Source organism: Mesocricetus auratus, unplaced genomic scaffold, assembly GCF_017639785.1.
Source record: "Mesocricetus auratus isolate SY011 unplaced genomic scaffold, BCM_Maur_2.0 Super-Scaffold_100003, whole genome shotgun sequence".
In the NCBI taxonomy this organism is placed as follows: Eukaryota; Metazoa; Chordata; class Mammalia; order Rodentia; family Cricetidae; genus Mesocricetus; species Mesocricetus auratus.
In genome coordinates this window covers 78,792,803-78,812,070 of record NW_024429188.1, presented here as the reverse complement: position 1 = coordinate 78,812,070, position 19,268 = coordinate 78,792,803, and the positions used below count along the sequence as shown (strand labels likewise).

The 19,268-nt window shown below is 41.5% G+C and overlaps 1 protein-coding gene and 1 long non-coding RNA gene across 7 annotated transcripts in view; both read left to right on the top strand.

The window, feature by feature from the left end:
• The first annotated feature begins 1,763 nt into the window (after positions 1-1,763).
• Positions 1,764-11,888, top strand: LOC121140023. Its single transcript, XR_005876845.1, has 4 exons — positions 1,764-1,844; positions 6,295-6,434; positions 6,527-6,600; positions 8,424-11,888. It is a non-coding gene; the product is annotated as an uncharacterized LOC121140023 (long non-coding RNA).
• Positions 11,889-13,524: 1,636 nt separating this feature from the next.
• The window catches only part of Acsl4 (acyl-CoA synthetase long chain family member 4), a 63,978-nt gene continuing 58,234 nt past the window's right edge, over positions 13,525-19,268 (top strand). For 3 of the 6 annotated variants that reach the window (XM_040744487.1, XM_040744486.1, XM_040744488.1), the window contains exon 1: positions 13,526-13,706. The gene's annotated coding sequence lies outside the window, so the exon portion shown is untranslated. Of the gene's footprint in view, positions 13,707-18,151; positions 18,175-19,268 lie in introns of those variants that run through there. The other 3 variants (XM_040744483.1, XM_040744484.1, XM_040744485.1) reach the window with 2 other exon arrangements.

The window sequence follows — 19,268 nt, the reverse complement described above, 5'->3', positions numbered from 1 at the left end:
GGTGGTAGAGGCAGGTGCATCTCTGTCTGTTCGATACCAGCCTTGTTTACAGAGTGAGTTCCAGGACAGCCTATAACGCCACAGAGAAACCCTGTCTCAAAAAAACAAACAAACAAAATGATTGCCTCTGCTCCTGCAGAGAACCTAGTTTCAGTTCCTGGAAGTAGGCTGTTATGAAAAGAGGCCTTGCTTCTCTTTTAGGTGGGTGCATATGATAATAATCTAAAACATAGATGTTCATCCGCATTCATGCTTTCTTAAATTGATGAACATCCAGGATTTTTGCCCAATTTTCCACTGTTAGAAATAGGAGTATCCTAGTCTGCTTTCTGCTGCTGTGATGAAACATTTGTCAAACGCAGCTTAGGGGACTCACGGGTTCCTTTTAGCTCACAGACTACCAAGGGAAGCCAAGGCAGGGACCTGGAGGCAGAAACTGAAGCCCAAGTCACCGTGTACTGGCTTGCTCCTCATGGCCTGCTCAACCTGCTTTCTTATACCCAGGACCATCTGCCCAGGGGTGGTTCCATCCCCAGTGAGCTGGGCCCTCCCAAGCCAGTCATTAATCATGACAATGGTGAAACTGAGCTGAAGAGATAACTCTGTGGGTAAGGGCATTTGCTGCCAAGCCTGGCAATCTGAGTTCAAATCCCAGGCCCACATGATGGAAGGTTGTCCTCTGACCTCTACATCCACGCATAAAAAATAAATAAAAACAAACAAATAAATAAACACTACTCCACAGACTTGCCTACAAGTCAATCTGATGGAGACATTTTCTCAATTGAGGTCCCTTTTTCTCAGCTGTTCCTAGCTTGTGTCAAGTTTGCAACACCAATAACAAAAAAGCCATAAAAACAAACTAACCAAGGGCTGGAGAGATGGCTCAGTGGTTAAGAACACTGACTGCTCTTCCAGAGGACCCGGGTTCAATTCCCAGCACCTATATAGCAGCTCGCAGTTGTCTGTAACTCCAGTTCCAGGGCTTCTGACACCTCCCACAGACAGACGTGGAGGCAAAACACCACTGCACATTAAAAAATTAACAAAAACCAGTGCAGAGATCTGTTTATCTTCCACAAACACTTTTAAAAAACAAGCAAACAAACAAAAACTCTAACCAGTATAACAGTTTTTATCTTATACACCTGTGTGAGGATTAAAAGAAATAGTGTGGGCAATGTGTTTGGTTCAGTGACTGTCACATAGTAAATGCCTGATAGATGGCAGCTTTTATTATTTAGACGTACTGCTAAATGTTTTCTATTGAATAACAGACACTTTCTTATATCATGTGCCATATAGGAGACAAGTGAAGCAGACAGTTTTTATCATAATATTTTAGCTAGAAGGATTGCAGACTGATAATTTAGAGATAATTAGGGGGCTCTCTATTTCATAGAATTCATAAGCTAAGGGAATATTTGGACACTGTAGGACACAGGGGACAGCTTGCTTTATGGGCAGACAAAATTCTGTGAAGAAATTAGCTGAAGGATTTTAGATCTTACATTTAACTTTTTAAAAGCCACTTGGCAATTAAGACCCTGAAGAATTGCTGTTCACTGCTGTTCTTGTTCTAGCTTCTTCTCTTTATTTAGTTTAAAATTCTCCTGTGTAAAATGAGGAGGTTGCACCTCAGAAGAGTTTCAGACTTTTCCTCACTGTGAAACAGTACCTGACAAACAAGTTGAGAGGAAGGACATGTTTTGGTTCATGGTTTCCGTTCATAGTCCTACGCTTTGTTGATTCTATTTGGAAAGGCGGGACATCATGGAGGCAGGAGCCTATTCACCTCCCAGCAGCCAGAAATCAGAGAAAGCAAGCAAAGGACCGAGGAGCAGGTATGACCAATAGCAAGCCCCTGTGCGTGACCTACTTCCTCTTGCTAACTCCTGTGGCCTAAAGTTCCTATTGCTTCTCAAAATAGTGACGCCAGCAAAGAATATAGTTCGATCCAAAGGTACCCTGTGTGGTACATTTCATATTAAAACCATAATAGTAATTCATAGCCACCATTTCTACACAAATGTTATAAGCAGGTTTTTTAGGAGCACATTTTCAGTTAATCTGCCTCTCGGTGAGTCTTATGATTGAGATGTATTATTGCCTCCAATTTGCTGGCGAAGAGGCTGAGATTGAGAAAGAGGTTTCATGACTTGGTGTAGGATGGTAGACCCAAGTCCAAATCCCAGATGGTTTTCCCTCCTACCACTTTGCCTCTCATTGGGCTCCCAGCTGTTATAGTGGGTGATTCTGAGTAAGGCACATTTAAAGATGTTCTTTCACTGGCCTTTTAAGAATGTGACTTACTGGGATCTTCTTGTATGTTAGAGGGAAAGGATAAAGGATTTGAGTGAGTTACAAGATTGGTGATCTATCTTTTTATCTAACATGACTAGGCTAGAAGCACAAAGATAATTTTCTGATATTTGATGACTACCAGCCCATTTCATTCCCTCTTCCTCTCATTGCTTTATGAACAATAGGATTTTTCTTTCTTCTTGGGAAGCTTGCTAAAGCAATTTTCAAGGAACACTGCCAAAATTTATTTAGGGGACATAGGAGTTAGTTTTAAAAAGGACATCAAAGGAGTTTCTAAAGAGAAACTGAAATGAAGTTCCACTAAATTTCTCATGCCATCAGCTGTGGGTGCTTGTACAGACTTGCATATTTTCAAGCCAGTCGACCTAGCCTTGGGATTGGGTGGGGTGAGGTATTGACAGCTGATAGATTCTAGGGAAAAGAGAGCTAATTGTTTGTAAGGCTGTGGCTTCTAGTAAATTGACCAAACTCTAGTGGGCGGTCCCACCCCATGAGTACATGTATGGTACAAATTGGAATCAGTGTGTTATAAAACACAAAGAAGACATGGGAGAGGGGTAGGGAGTGGAGGGGTAGATCCAGGAGGAGTTATGGGGAAGAGTGGAGGGTGAATATGAACAAATTCATTGAATGAAACTCTCCAAAAATTAAGTACATATTATATTTTTAAAAATGTGTCTTCATAGAATAAGTTGGGAAGACCTGAGTTATCACACAAGTCAACAACATTAAAGTTCCTGTTTTAGGGCATTGGGTGACTTTCCATTTGTTTGGGTCTTTCAATGAGTCTAAAAACTGATGAAATGTATTTCATTAATATCAATGATTATTGGAAAAGATAAAGCAAGGCTGCTTCTGTGTGCCAGGCACCAGTGACCACATGGCTGCATTTGTGGTTGAGGCTCAGAATTTATCTGAGCTCTCTGGTCACTGGATTCTGGCTAGCATGAGTTTAGATGTCTTTTTTTGGTGTTGATATCATTAAATTTGTTTCATGCTGTTCTATTTTATTTGAAAACTGACTCTTGAATTCATTTATGGCTCTTCCCTCACTAAATCCAAGCATGTCCTGGGTCATCTGATGCGCTTGACACAGTGACAAGGAAAAGAAAGCAAAGCAGAACAGCCACAAACAAACAAACGGCTTAAGTGAACATTCTGTACCTCAATATTTATAAGTTTATTCTTGTTGGACATGGTTAAAAATCTATAAAATCTTTTTAAAAAGTTAAAACTAGTGACACTGGGAGTTGATAATTTAAAAAAACTATGCATGGGTAATTTTAAAGGAACCATGGGTATGATTCCCTTTTGAATTATCACCACATGGCTGGTTGTCATTTCTACTAGGATTGGAGAGGTCTGATATCATGTGACTTCACCATGTTTAGGCAGCCAGCATTGCTGACAGCCGTCTTTGCTAGGGGTAGAGAAGATGGATGCCATGTAATTTCACCACCATCTTGATTAAAGGTGACAACATGTAATGGGCCTACCAAGGAGGCAATAACAGGTCTCCAAGATATTTTGGATTAGAACAGATTTTTGTATGATAATTCCTGTCCTGTTCTGGAAACAAGGTTTATGAAAGATAGGATTTCAAACCAATATTTGTTTAATAAGGTATTGAAGCTGTACCTCCAGGCTTTTAAATGCAAGAATTTACCTTTCTCTTGCAGCTAAACTTTGTAATTTAAAAGTTCCCCAGGTGGTATTGGTTTTAAGGGTTCCTAAGGAGAGCCCAGTTGCAATGGTGGACCTTAGCAGTTTCGGAAATGCTAGTGCCATGTGATAATCACTAGAAGCATCACCAACAATGAAATGGATTAGACTGAGATCTGGAAGACAGGTTATGTATATTCTGCAGACGCTGGGGCCAAAAAGGTTATCCAAGACTCTCAAGAAAACCCCAAGGATTGTGAATGAATCCCGGATATTGACCTTTGAATTGTTTGCACTGTTGGAGTTTGGTTTTGTCAATGCATACTGTGATTGCGCCCTAGATCTTTCCTCTTGAAGTAAAAACAGGTACTTTATTTTTGATATAGTATGAGCACACAGTTGAGAGATTTTCAACTTTTGAAAGAGGAAAGTTATATTTAAATTTTTTATATTATTAACATTTGAAATAAAAATAAAAGACTAAAAATTAAGGCCACAACTATGAACACCAAATACTAAGTACCAGATACTGGGATGTTCCTACATCGTGATGCATCAAGACAATGACCTAAGCAGTCTGGCAAAAAAACTCAAAGCATCTTCTCAACTTATAAGTCTTGACCCTTTAGGGGTTGAAAGACCTTTTTACAAGGGAGCCTAGGAGCACCTCCCTGTTTTATGTTTGCATTGAGATTCGTAACAGTGGCAAAATTGTGGTGCACACCTTTAATCCCAGCATTTGGGAGGCAGAGGCAGGTGAATCTCTATGAGTTGGGGCCAGCCTGGTCTACAGAGCAAGTTCCAGGACAGGCTCCAAAGCTGCATAGACACCCTGTCTCAAAAAATACAAAACAATATAACAACAAAAACAATGGCAAAGTTGCAGTGGTGGTGGGGGCTGGGTCACCATGATATGGGGACTTGTATTGAAGGTTGAAGCATTGGGAAAATTGAGGAACACTAGCTTAGAGAATGTCTCCTTACCTAAACTAAGGTCTATTCATGCTGAAGAATACATGTCTAGTCTCCTTATCTTTTCTAACTTTGTTAAGCTTAGCTATTTTGATAAACTAAGTCATACAATAAACTGTTATATTCTATAATGGTATACTATAAAAGGATCAAGAAATTTCCCAGTCTCTGTGGATTATGTTTATGAGTTTAAAGTTTTATTTTGATACTAAAAAAGCTTCTAATCAGAAATTTTTTAGGACTCAAATTTAACAGAGATAAATTTATAAAGTCCTTTTGTCCTTTTCCCAAGGTTAGACATTTAGACAAAAGTCCCCATTTCCTCAGAGGTTTGAAGAAAGTTCCTGCTTGATAAAAAAGGGGAGACTTGCCGGGCGGTGGTGGCCCATGCCTTTAATCCCACCATTTGGTAGGCAGAGGCAGGTGGATCTCTGTGAGTTTGGAGGCTGGGCTGGTCCTACAGCCTCCAAAACAATACAGAGAAACCCTGTCTCATTAAAAAAAGGGGAGGGAGTCTTTCTTCTTATTTCTGTCTAACGAAGTTGTGGCACTTCCATTAACACAGGGCTATGGTGCCTATTAACTTGTCAAGGGCAATGCTAGACTCTATGCTTCCCCAGATCCTTCTCACAAACACTACCCCAGCAAGTCCTAGTTTTATGAAAGCTAATAAGTGATTGTAAACTGTTAAGTATAATTAAGAAATATCTGACTAGAGTCTTTAAAGAAAGAATAAAATAATATAAAAAATAAGCCACATAAGAATGGGTGCCTGGATATTGTATGTTGTTTTTTTTTACTTTGAATTTTTTAATGTTGATGAGTGAATGGCAGTTGCTAAGACATTGGATTGTGGAAAGAACTACTGAATTAAACAAGCCTATATACTTTAAGGATGTCTTGGCTTCAGAATGGAAGTTAGAAAATGTGTTGCATTTGGGAGAGAGATTGTGCTTTTCTTTCTACAAGAAATGAAAAGCTATGGATTCCCTCAAAATTAATAAAAACCAGATTTGACTGGGGAAGACCTCCTGAGGATCTTGGCTACAGACATGTGGGAAGAAGTCAGGAAAGATTACAGGACAGGTGACATGTATGCTGATTCGTCCACATGGGAATGGTTCTGAGACTAGATGAGACCTGACAAATCTTGTTGACTACAGAATCCTCATAACAGTTTAGTTATACAGTCCAAATGAATTTATAAGTTGACAGATGTTTTTTACCTGCTCAAACATAAAACAAATCATCTTTAGCTGACTTAATGCACACTGCACATTCCATATTTGTGTTAACAGATATGTATGTTACCTTTAGAAGTTTGTGTATTTTCAGAACAAAAGGACCGAACATGAATAAAGACATGACAACTAGCCCAAATGATCCAGCCTTTCAGAATGCCTCAGTTACAGTTTCCTCAAAAACCTACACCCAGAACAACGTCAAGGCTTCTAGCTTCACAGCCAAGACTTCAGGTAAACTCTATACTTTCCCATTACACAGAGACTAAACAAAAAAATAATACAACTAGCTCTCTCAGGACTTGACCATTATCACAATTTTTAAGGGACCCCTAGAGATGCCATCACCCCCAGACAACAGGAAGCAGTCTAGAGAACATGATGCCTACATTGCCAAGAGGTGAGGTGGATATTTTCTGGTCATGTGGTGGATGTTTGTCATAGTTTATGGGTATTGGTTGCAAGTTGTTATTGGTCATGGACAAGGAGGAAACTAAACAAAGGAGGTTAGATTGAGGGATCTTTATTGGTCATGGACAAGGAGGAAAACTAAACAAAGGAGGTTAGATTGAGGAATCTTTTTCCAAAGAAAACGGAGAGGGGATATTAGGAAAGGGTAGATTATTGAATCCACTTTAAAAATAATAATGATAGGATAAAAGGGTAGATTATCAAATGTAGTTTGTTTGTTTGTTTGGGTTTTTTTGGGACAGTGTTTCTCTGTATTGTTTTAGAGGCTGTCCTGGAACTCGCTCTGTAGAGCAGGCTGGACTCGAACACATAGAGATCCGCCTGCTTCTGCCTCCTGAGTGCTGGAATTAAAGGTGTGCACCACCAATGCCCGGCTGGAATCTAGTTTTTAAACTAAAAAAAACTACTAGTCTCAAATATTTCACTTTGGTAAGGATTTTTGTATATAGTGATATAAATTTAAGGTTATTTTTGTTATACTGTATATGTTTCTAGTCTTGTTTAGGACATTGTACCAATGCAGCTCATTTGAAAATGTAGCATATAATTAAGAAATATAAACTAATAGTTAGTCAGTATGGTGGGTGCCTATGGATATAACACTGAAAAGAGAACTGGAGAGAGTTGGCATGTAAGGGGCAGTGTTTTGGTGCTCAGTTTACCAGGCTGAATAGGACTGTGTCAATTCCCAGAACCCACGTGGCAGCTCACAACTGTCTGTAACTCCAGTTCCAGGTGATCTGACACCTTCACACCAATGCACATAGAATAAAATTAAACAAATTTTTAAAAAAGAAAGAGTGTTAAAGCCCATGCGAGTTTTGAGGGTTTAAGAAAATGTTCTAAGGTATATAAAGGTCTGAGGATGTGAAAGTTTAAATAAGTTCTGAGGGACTCAGAAAAATGATTTAAGATGTATAAATGCAAGTTGTAAAGATATAAATAAATGATTTAAGATATATGAGATTTCAAAAATTCAGAGTTTTAACATTTATCAATGGAGTTCTGATAAGCTGGTAGAGCAGTGACTATTTACTGTTTAGTCACAAGTTCAAATTATTTTTTTCGAGACAGGGTTTCTCTGTGGCATTGGAGGCTGTCCTGGAACTCACTCTGTAGGCCAGGCTGTCCTCAAATTCACAGAGATCCGCCTGTCTCTGCCTCCCAAGTGCTGGGATTAAAGGCGTGTGCCACCAACGCCTGGCTACAAGCTCAAATTTTAAAATTTCTTTGATTGTCTTGTAAATATTAATGGTGTTTCTCATTGGGCCAAAGACATCTCTGTCAAATCTATATCTATCTCTATGCACAGAGAAAAAGTTTTCATGAGTTTTAACCCAAATCTATACCTTTTGCTAGGACTCAAAAAAGAGAGTCTACTCCAGCTGTTTTGCAGACACCAGTTACCTGCTTTTTTTTTTTTACGATGTGAATTTTAGTAGAGATTGGTAATGCTAATAGTATCTAAAACTTCTATGTAATTTTGTAAACTAAAAATAAAATTCATGCAAACATCGGAGAATCTAGGGAGTCACAAGACTTGGATCCACCTTTCACAGGTTCAAAGGACTCCAGATAAGTGTAGCCTAAGCTTTCCAAACTATGGATGGAATCTCTTGTCTCTTTCCTGATCACAGGACTCATTCCTTTCACCAATTACTAGGACTATAGGCCTGAAAGTTCCAAATATAGTATATTCCTTTAAGTTCCTAAACTTTAACTTCTGTCACTAGTGTATATCTGTCTCAGCAGGTTTCCGTTTGGCTGAGAGATACCATCCAAGCATCAACTACTGACTACAACCTGCTCCGAATGACTACCAACCATGGGCATGCTGAAAGCTGATGTGGACCAGACTAGCCAATGTGATTGCTCCCTGTTTCTTCAGCTAGGTCAGAAAGCAAGATATGTCTGATAAATGCTCCATTGCTCTAATTCCCTCCTTGCCTTTGTCTAGCATTCCAGCCTTCCTGGGCCTAGTTTCAACAGGAAGTAGTTACAGAAGAAAGTTTATCACCCCTTGTCCCCTAAGAGGCTGGAATGTTAGATCAAAAGGAAATTCCCTAGCATAGGAGACAAAATAGTTACCTACAGTGCCTATGGGCATACCAAGAAAGGTACCTGTTAAGACCAAATAGGCCCAGATCTATCCACATGTAGATTCATTAGCTGAAATAGTGCTATAGCATGATAGGGCACTCAACCTGCTCCATGTAAAATGGATAGGTTATTATATAGCTTGAAGAGAAAATTGTTGCTTCTATATAAACCAGTCAGGAATCATTAGAAATAATCTGGCTGTACAAAAAAAATCATTGCTAGCTGGGCGGTGGTGGTGCATGCCTTTAATCCCAGCACTTGGGAGGCAGAGGCAGGTGGATCTCTGTGAGTTCGAGGTCAGCTTGGTCTACAAGAGCTAGTTCCAGGACAGCCTCCAAAGTCCCAGAGAAACCCTGTCTCAACGCCCCCACCCACAAAAAGTCATTGCAAAAAGGGGAACCTATTCTCATTTCCAGGTTCCTTCTAGATAGTAACTCTGATGTCAGCCATCACAGGGTCTTTGACCCTTCTGCTTCTGCTAATTGCTGTTGGCTCTTGCACCACTGATGCCTTAACAAATGATAATTCCTATCTGGGTAACATTAAGCTGATGTTTATTAGACCCCAATATAAACAGGTACCAATCACAGAGTCAAGGATTCGACTCAGGATACAACTCAAGGGGGGAGAGGGGAGAATGTGAGAGTCAAAGTTACATTTTAAAGTTTAAATTACTATGCCTAAGTGATCCATGAAACAAAAATGCCTCTGATCTGCAAGCCTCTTGCTCAAGGACAGATAGTTCCTGAAATGCTGGAGGCTATTGTTTACTGGAGATTACAAGCCACATGCTTTTCACTCCAGTAAACAAGTTTGTACCAGATGTGCTTGATCACATGTGGGCAGGAGGTTCACAGGCAGGAAATAAACTTGCCCCCGACTGTATGTAGGCTGGAGGTACCTCAGGGTGTATGCTTGCTCCTGATTGGACCAGATGGGTTTTCCCTCTTAAGCTGCTACCAACCCTGACTCAGGGCTACTTCCTGGGAATCTAGGTATGGACCTGATCAGAGGCTACCCACCTGGCCGGTATTTAATTAAAGCTTGCTTCAAATTTGGCTTTAGACTGTGGTAGTGGGCTTATTCTCGACCAGTGGGATTAACAGGCAAGAGCAGTATCGCTGAGTTGTACCTGCAGCTCTGTCTTTGACCAGTTTCGAAGTCACTTAGTTTATTATTTCATTCACAGTGAGATCATCTTCTGAGGTTTCTGATTTCACTGGTTGCTTCATACTTAGTACTAAAGAAAATATTTTGCCTGGTTATCAGGTCTGTAAAAATAAAGTTTGTCAATGGAAAGCTCTAACATAATTTGTGTATTCAAATATTATTACAAAGTCCTGCTGCTTGTATTTGGGCTCTAGGAGGAAATTATTCTAGTAACCCAAGAAGTAAGTTTAAGATGCAAAGACTTGGTCCATAGTCAGTGAAGAACAGTTGTTTTCTGTCCTTCCATAAATAACTAATGCCAAGAGCAGCCTGGCTATCTATTTCAGCTTCTTATTACACAAGAGCGAAGTTAGCAAGGCTGCTAACAGAACAGCCTTGTTCAATTCTATTTAGCTTCCAGATGCTTTATTTTCCTATTTAGTTATTAAAATAGCTTTCAAGTGAATTTTTAACATTAGCATACAAAGTAACGATTTTCATTATGACATTTTCATACATAGTTTGCTCTTATTTGTCCCTGTATCCTACTGTCCTCACTGCTACCTCTCTCTAGTGTCCTCCTCTACCCTGTAGTACCTTTTCTGTTTTTCTACCATGTATATCTCCCTTTTTATACTGTATTTTGAATCTTGACAATTGCATCTTATATTTCCCTTTGTTTCTAATTTGATTTTGGTGATATGTTACTGAGTGTGCTTTACAGTGAGCCCCTGGGAGTGTAGGAATTCCAAGCTCTTAATGACTAGTTTTGTGACTGGACTCATTGTTTCATATGCATCTGTTTCTGCACCTTTCAAAGATAATAATCTTCCATCTTCCTAAGGCATTAAAAACTGCAATGGCTCTAAAATGTCAGACAGCTGCTTGGGGGAGGGACAAATGTTTTGCTCCCAGGTCAGAGGTCTTAGAGATCTTTTCTTGCTTCCCTCCCTTCCTTCCCTCCTTTGCCCTCCCCCTCCCCCTCCTTCCTTCGTTCCTTCTTTCGTTCCTTCCTTCCTTCCATTGTTAATTGATATAGTGTGATCTTGAGACAGGCTTTCATTTTGTGGCTCAGTCTGGCCTCAAACTTGGTTCTGCCTAGGGCTCTAGAGTGCTGGGTCACAGGCCTGTGCCATTACCTCCTGGTTTTGCTCTGGAAACAATAAAAAAAGAAGTTCTTTGGAAATATTTGTTTCCAATTTGGGTGAATTTTTGTTTGGTTGGTGAAACAGTCTCATGTAACCTTGGCTGACCTAGAACTCACAGAGACCCACCTGTCTCTGCCTCCTGAATGCTGGGATTAAATGTGTACTCCACCACACCTGGTTGTTTTCTCTCTTGCACAAGTAGCTTTTCTTCTTTATCCTGAATGTTGTTGGTTAAGCATTCAGGAAAAGATCTGGTAGATAGTAAAGGTGACCAGACCTACTGTGGGCACTAATGAATAGTTTAATGACAAATAGTTTAAATGATATGTAGCTTTTCGCTTGATACACACATACATATGTATACACACACGCATATATGATATGTACACACATATGTATATACAAACAAAATCCAATTTTCCCCTCCTTTATTTACACCTTGTAAAGCTGGAGGGACTTCTGCACGTTCCTGAGGACTACTGAGTTCAGAAGACTTAATTAAAAATGTCTGGGCTACGTGACTGATGATGAAGGAAACTAGAAAAAGTATCATTGGTTACAAGTTCTTTTCCTGCTTAGTTTAACAGGTTGAGTTATGTGGAACACTGGGTCTGTGTGGTACCTGTGTTTTAATTCCATAACTAAACTTTAAGTTGTTGAACAAGTGAATGTTTGTCCCTCCAATTTCTTTTGTATTAACTTGAGGATAAATGACAGGTCTCTGTACACTGTAGGTCCCTAGTAGGATATATAGCCAGCTAATAATTATCTGTTTCTGGTATTACAACAAGATCTTATAAAAATAAAGATGACAATTAAATTTGTTGTTTGAAGTCCTGAACTTTCTAGGTCAATCTTGAGAAAGGAAAAGTACATGAGTGACTAAACAATATACAAGTTGGTGGGTCTGTTGGGAATAAAAGAAGCACTACAGCTTTAAAATAGCAACTCTCAAACAATTTGAAAATCTCTGCTCTCAGGCAAGCACACACTTTATCTCCTTTGGGTGCTTCTTTTTTTTTTTTTTTTTTTTTTTTTTTTGGTTTTTCGAGACAGGGTTTCTCTGTGGCTTTGGAGGCTGTCCTGGAACTCACTTTGTAGACCAGGCTGGCCTCGAACTCACAGAGATCCGCCTGCCTCTGCCTCCCGAGTGCTGGGATTAAAGGCGTGCGCCACCAACGCCCGGCTTGGGTGCTTCTTAAAATTCAAAAATTTCGCCGGGCGTTGGTGGTGCACACCTTTAATCCCAGCACTTGGGAGACAGAGGCAGGTGAATCTCTGTGAGTTTGAGGCCAGCCTGATCTACAGAGTGAGTTCCAGGACAGCCTCCAAAACAATACAGAGAAACCCTGCCTCGAAAAACTAAAAGAAAAAAAGATTCAAAAATTTCACCTACTTAAGATCCAGACTAAAACATCTGAGGATTATTTGTCTAGGTACTCACATTTGAGCAAACACCTGATGATTATGATACACATTGAAGCTAAGAACTACTGTAACCAGCTAAAATGAGCAATTCTGTGTGTATTTGTGTACACCACACAGTCATTCTATGAGGAAAATGAAAACTAGTAAGCAAAACACCCATAATAAGCAGGAAAAAAAGCAACCAGTTCACTCTTATGCATCAAAGAATTGGAAGAATAGTTGACATTTCTTTCTTTTGGCGATGTACTCTTGGCAGTTTGTTGTGGCTTATTCTCAGTTACAATGTCTTGCAGCCCTGAGATAGCCTTTGGGATTTTATTCGAAACAATTTCTCAACTCTTTGGGGGAGAAAAAAAGCCTTTATCAAGTATAGGCTTAGAAGCAATATGATCTCACGGTACTGCTCTGACTTTCTTATCAGTTGTGGGCTCTTTTGCCTTGACTGATTGACGTGCAAAAGCCTGCCTTCAAGAGACATTTCGTGAGCCTTGAGGGATCAAGGATCTTAACACAGCTCAAGGCAAGATAAAAGGATGGGAGGCTTTGGCTCAGACTTTCAGGAGTTAGAAGGCAGAAAACGGGGTTAAGATCTCTCCTATAGGAAGCACGAGGCAAATCCAAAGATAGGTATCTACTAAGGGCGGCTGGAAGATGACCTCGGGGGAACTTTCATCCTGGGTGGAGTCCTGGGAATCCCGCTAGGGCGTGGGCCTGTTCTGCAACTCTCCGCCATCGGGCGCCAAGCCCTCCCGGGCGGTTCTGCCCAGCATTGTGGCAATGGGCTCTGGGTAGCCTTTAGTGATCCGCGACCCCTCCGTAGCAGCCATCGTCCTTCGCAACCGCCACGAGCCCCACCGGGCTCCGCCTCTGTGGCGGTGACGTCCTTAGCGAGCGGGGGCGGGCGCGTGGGTGGGCCGAGCCGGCGGCCGCCTGCGATTCGGCGGGCTCAGCCACACCACCGCGCACCCCCGCTCCGCCCGCCCCTCCGGGCGCGTCTTTTCCGGGCTCGCGCCGCGCCCCGCCTCCTCTGGCCGTCCGGGTTGCGCGCGCGCCGCTGCGGCTTTTTTTTCCCCTGGCCTCCGCGGCGCGCCCCTCCTTGCGAGGCAGCTCCTGAGCTAGCGGGCACGTAGGCTCCTCTCCGTGAGCTTCCTTTCCTTTGAGGCCAGACCGAGTGGTGGAGACGTCGTGGGTGGACGAGGCAGAACCTTAGGTGAGTGATCCTAGGCTGGGGAGGCTGCGGTCGCTCGCTCGGTGCCCGGGAGGGCCCCCCCCATCCCTGGCGGGTTTCGCGTTGTTCACCTGAGCCGGCTGGAGGTCAGGGGGGCGCTCGGCTTCCCAGCAGCGGCCGCTGGCTCCGGAAATTCCCGGGATTCGGGGGAGATAATCGTTGTCACTCTCTTCTTGGATGCGCTCCGGGATCTTCTAGAACCCTGCCTGGCTCTTCCGCGTAGCTCCCCGAATCCGAGGACCATGAGAACTCTTCCTCCCGGGGGTACAGGGCTATGCCAAGTCTCAGTTGACACAAAGTGCCTGCTAGACCTCCAAACGACCTTTAGGGCGCCCCTAGACCTCAGCTCCATTTTGTCCCCTCCCAGTCACTCTAACAGGGTCGGGGCGCGAGCGGGGTGGGGGGTGGATGTCTCTCTGGTTCTAGAAACATCTGCCCCCTCCAGTTTGAGTAGGGGGGTGCCTTAGGTTTCGATAGATACCCTCTCAGCATCCATACCTTTAGGTATGTTAGCAAACAGCTGGATCCTAGCTGAAGCATGTATGGTGTGTTCTTCCCGTCTTCATCCCCGTGTTCAGTAGGTATATTTGATACTAGGTTTATTCACTTCCTCTTCCTCTCATTCGAGTACCGAAAAGAACTGTGGCTGATGTCTATAGACAGAAAAACCTAGGAGAATGTGATTCATTGCCTAACCGGTTACATATTTGAAATCAGACGTCATTTCTCCCCCCCGTTTTTTTTTTTTTGCTCCAGCATCTCCTTCGAAGACATTTTTCATTTTCTTGAAATTAATTTTCTCCTTTGTACTTTTCATCTTTAAAAAAAAACCCAAAAGTCAGTCCTCACTTAGAGAAACGACGGTAAGGATCGGAATAAGGGGAAATGAACCTTGCTGAAGAAGTAAGCCGTTTGCTTTACTGGTTAATGGTTTAATCAACCATTCAGTTTCCTCTTCTGTGAAAATATGCCCAGCTGTCAGGCAGTTGGATTCAAATTCAAGCATAACTGAGGTTCCTTCTTGCATTTTGTTTCTTAGACCTCTAAATTCATGCTTAGTCACACATTGCTATGGACATTTCCTGCTCTTACTTGTAACTTTAGTTTTTTTTCCTTTTTTCACTTCCAACAAGCAAGGCTTTCAAATGTTCTTGATATATAAGTCAGCCAGTGGCTATCAATTACAGAGCTGATACTGAGCATGTCAAGCCAAAATGTAAATGTAAGGCCTCCCTTAAATTGCAAACTAGCTTATCTTTTCAGCTGAATCTGCAAAAGGGCAAAATGTGCTAGACCGATGTCAAAGTTTGAGTGATTTCAGTTTTGTGGGTTCTTTCAAAAATATTCTTAAAACTAAATCAAGTAATAGATTTTTTTGTGACCGAGTTGGGTAGGGATGTGATGGGTGGAGAAAGAACAAAGAATCTTGCCCAATTAGACGGCTAGAGATCTGAATCCAGACTCTGGAGATGTTCAGATTCTAGCCTCAGCTGTATCCAGCTATACCAACCTTGAACAAGGCACTTTTTTAGATTTCACTTATAGAAATGAAAATGAATCTACGGTTGACAGAATGATACATAAATCCCTCATGTTAGATCCTGTATTTGGAGATTTTTATGAATGTATATGTAATTTAATACCCTTCACATTAAGGCTGTGGCTGAATCTTGTTACATCACTTTAGAACGTTTTCTCAAAGGTCTGTGTATCAAGTTATGCTTAGTTCTTAATTCATCCTGACTTAACGAGTGACTGCTACATGTACATAAATTCAGAAGCAGTTAGGTTAGCTTCACTTTCGAATGAGAAATACGGGTATCACACTGAGATGTAGACACTCAGGGCCATTAGAGACTTGTAAGAGGATGTGAACATACAGCCTTAAAATTGTAACTGACTAGTAACTTTAAAACCATATACAGAGGACCTGGAATGATGGCTCAGTGGTTAAGAGCAATGACTGCTGTTCCAGAGGAACCAGGTTCAATTCCTAGCATCCACATGGTGGCTCACTCCTGCCTTGTAACTCCTACTTTTTTCTTTTTCTTTCTTTTTTTTAAAAAGTTTTTCAAGACAGGGTTTCTCTGTGGCTTTCGAGCCTGTCCTGGAGCTCCCTCTATAGACCAGGATGGCCTTGAACTCACAGAGATCGCCTGCCTCTGCCTCTGAGTACTGGGACTTAAAGGCCTGGACTACCACTGCCCGGCTATAGCTCTTGTCTCTAGGGATCCAACACCCTCTCCTGGCCCCTGTGAGCACCAGGCATACATGTGGTACACATAAAGTAAAAGGATTCAGCTGGATGTTGTGACACACAGACAGTCCCAGCACTTGGGAGGCAGAGTCAGGCAGATCTCTGTGAGGCTAGCCTGGTCTACATAGAAAGTTCCAGGGCTACATAGAGAGACCCTATCTCAAACAACAACAAAAGTGTTTTAAAAATCATTTAAAAAGCATGTGCTATTTATAAATTCATTTTACTTTCTTGTTCTTAGTGGCTCATGTATTTTGTGGTAGACCTTCAGGATATGATGAGAGCAACACCTATTCTATGAAATTGTAGTCTGAGAGGATGGTGTGTGGTTTTAGTGAGACATGGACATGTAGTTTATTTTTATTAAAAATAGTCATATCTGCAGAGCCTTGGTGGTGCACACCATTAATCCCAGCACTCGGGAGGCAGAGGCAGGCAGATCTCTGTGAGTTCTGAGGCCATCCTGGTCTACAAAGCGAGTTCCAGGAGAGCCTCCAAAACAATACAGAGAAACCCTGTCTTGAAAAACCAAAAAAGTAAAAATAAATAAATAAATAAATAAATAAAAATAGTCATATCAAGCCGGGAGTTGGTGGTTTACGCCTTTAGTCCCAGCACTGGGAGGCAGAGGCAGTGGATCTCTGAGTTCAAGGCCAGCCTGGTCTGTACAGAGGGAGTTCCAGGACAGCCTCCAAAACAATACAGAGAACCCCTTGTCTTGAAGAACCAAAAAAAAAATCATCCAAGTCGGGATGAACAAAATCCCCTTGAAGTTAAGTCTCAATAAAGGAGGAGGAGATAAATATATTATTTTGTAAACTGTTGGTTCATTTTAGTTTTTTTGTGTTTTGAAACAGGGCTTATCTGTATAGCCTTGGCTGTCCTGGAACCAGCCTGGCCTTTAACTCAAAGGATCCACTTGCCTCTGCATCCTGAGTGCTGGGGTTAAAGACTGTGCCACCACAGGCAGGCTCTATAGTTCCCCTCTGTTCCTTGATTTCCTTAGGAGAAACACATGCTTTTGTTTTACAACTCTTGCTACTGGCTGATATTATATTTTTATACTTTTTTCTCTTGATTATGAATTGTGGTGTTGTAGGTTGTCATAAATTATACCCTATGTCTGATTTCACTGAGTGTTGGTCTCATAAATATTCTAGTACAATTAAAAAGGTGAACTAGTCTGTCCATCATTTTTACATTCCACTAGGTTTTCTTTTATTTCTAAAAATTTATTTTCATTTTAAATTTGTATGTATGTGTGCATGCCCACATAAGCCAGAAGAGGGCCTTGGAGCTGGAGCCATAGGAATTATGAGCTGCCTGACAGAGGTGCAGGGAACTAAACTCTCATTCTTAACTGCTAAGCCATTTTCCAGCCCCAGTATTCCACCACTTTTAACATACAGTTTGTCTGTGTTTAGTTCTGCAGTGTTACCATGTGTAACTTTCTGTGAGCCCTCCAGGCAAGTCACAGAGCAGTTTTATCCAACAAGGATTCCGTGTGTTGCCTTTTTATATTTACAGTCACTTTCTGTCTCTCAGTGATCTATTTCCCATGTCTCTTCTTGTCATTTCGAGAATGCTAAATAAATGAACACAGACTATAGCCATTTTAGGCTGCCTCCTACCACTAGCACAGTTCCTTGGAGATCCGTGAGATTTATAGAGAATATACTCTTAATCAATAATGTGTTTCTTTTCATTATTGAATAGTATGGTAGATGAAATTTTAATCATTCACCTATCAAAGAACCTCTGGTTCCATGTATGAGCATAGATTTTAACTTCTGGAATATAATTGCCGGGTAGTTGCATGTTTAGTTTTCAAAGTAACTTTTCCAAAAGGACTCCATTTTTAAATTCCCATTAGCAGTGTATGAATTTTTTGTGACTGCCAGCTTTTTTGCATTGTTGCTATTTTCCTTTATGATATTCTAGTTTCCCTTTAGCTATCAGTATGTAGTGATCTTTTTCTTTATCATTTTAATTTTAATACCTTGATGGCTCATGATCTGCACTTGCTACTAGCATTTTTATTTGTTTACTGTATTTGTGCATTATTTGAGATTTTTGAGGTTGTAATTTTTTATTTTATTTAGATAAGAAACATGGCTTGTTTCACATGTCAATCCCAGCTCCCTCGACCTCCCCTCTCCTGCCTCCTATTCCCCCAATACCCCTTCTGCTGAGGTAAGTTTTTGAGACAGGGTTATCTCTCTCTCTCTCTCTCTCTCTCTCTCTCTCTCTCTCTCTCTCTCTCTCTCTCTCTCTCTCTCTCTCTCTCTCTGTGTGTGTGTGTGTGTGTGTGTGTGTGTGTGTGTAGATAGAACTGGCCTGAACTCACAGATCTGCTTGCCTCTGCCTCCCAAGTATTGGGATTAAAGGCTGCACAATCATTGCCAGGCCTTGAGGTTAATATTTTAATCATAGTGTTTCTCCCTTCTTCCTCATTCCAAATTCTCCCTTATAACTATCCCTGTCTATTCTCCTTCAAATTAATGGCCTCTTTTTTACATTGTTGCTGCATGTATGTATGTGTTTGTGTATACTCTTTCACACACACCCTAAATAAAATTGAATTGGTATACTGTTACTTTGTGTTTATGTTTCCAGTCCCAGTGGATATATTAAAAAAAAAACACTCCCCTACCTAAGGCTCAGAGAATATTGCCAGAGGGGACAGAAAGATTGTATGAGCCAGAGAGAGGGTCAGGGAGTTTGCTAAGTGATTGTGTCTCCTAGTAACATCAGAAGCTATACCTGTAAAATCTCACCAGTGTGACCACTCAAATGTGAACTAAGCAAGGAGGACACCAACAAACATGCCAAAGTGGACAGGGACTAGGACTCAACCCTATATAGAACGACAGGCAACTGGGGAATGCTGGGAGCAGGAGAGGTGGCTCTCCCCAGGGAAGAACACGCCAAATGGTCAGCCCTGAAAACACACCACTAGGTCTTTTTTTTTTTTTTAATTTTGGTTTTTCGAGACAGGGTTTCTCTGTGGTTTTGGAGGCTGTCCTGGAACTCGCTTGGTCGTCCAGGCTGGTCTCGAACTCACAGAGATCCGCCTGCCTCTGCCTCCCGAGTGCTGGGATTAAAGGCGTGCGCCACCAACGCCCGGCACCACTAGGTCTTTTAAAATGTCTTGTTTGAGAATTTCATACATTTATACATTGACTACTGATCATAGCTGTGCCTCCTTCCCCTCTACCAACTCTTCCTGGATCTCCGCCCCTGACCCCCAACACACCATGGAGACTTTCCACTCATGGGTATGGTGC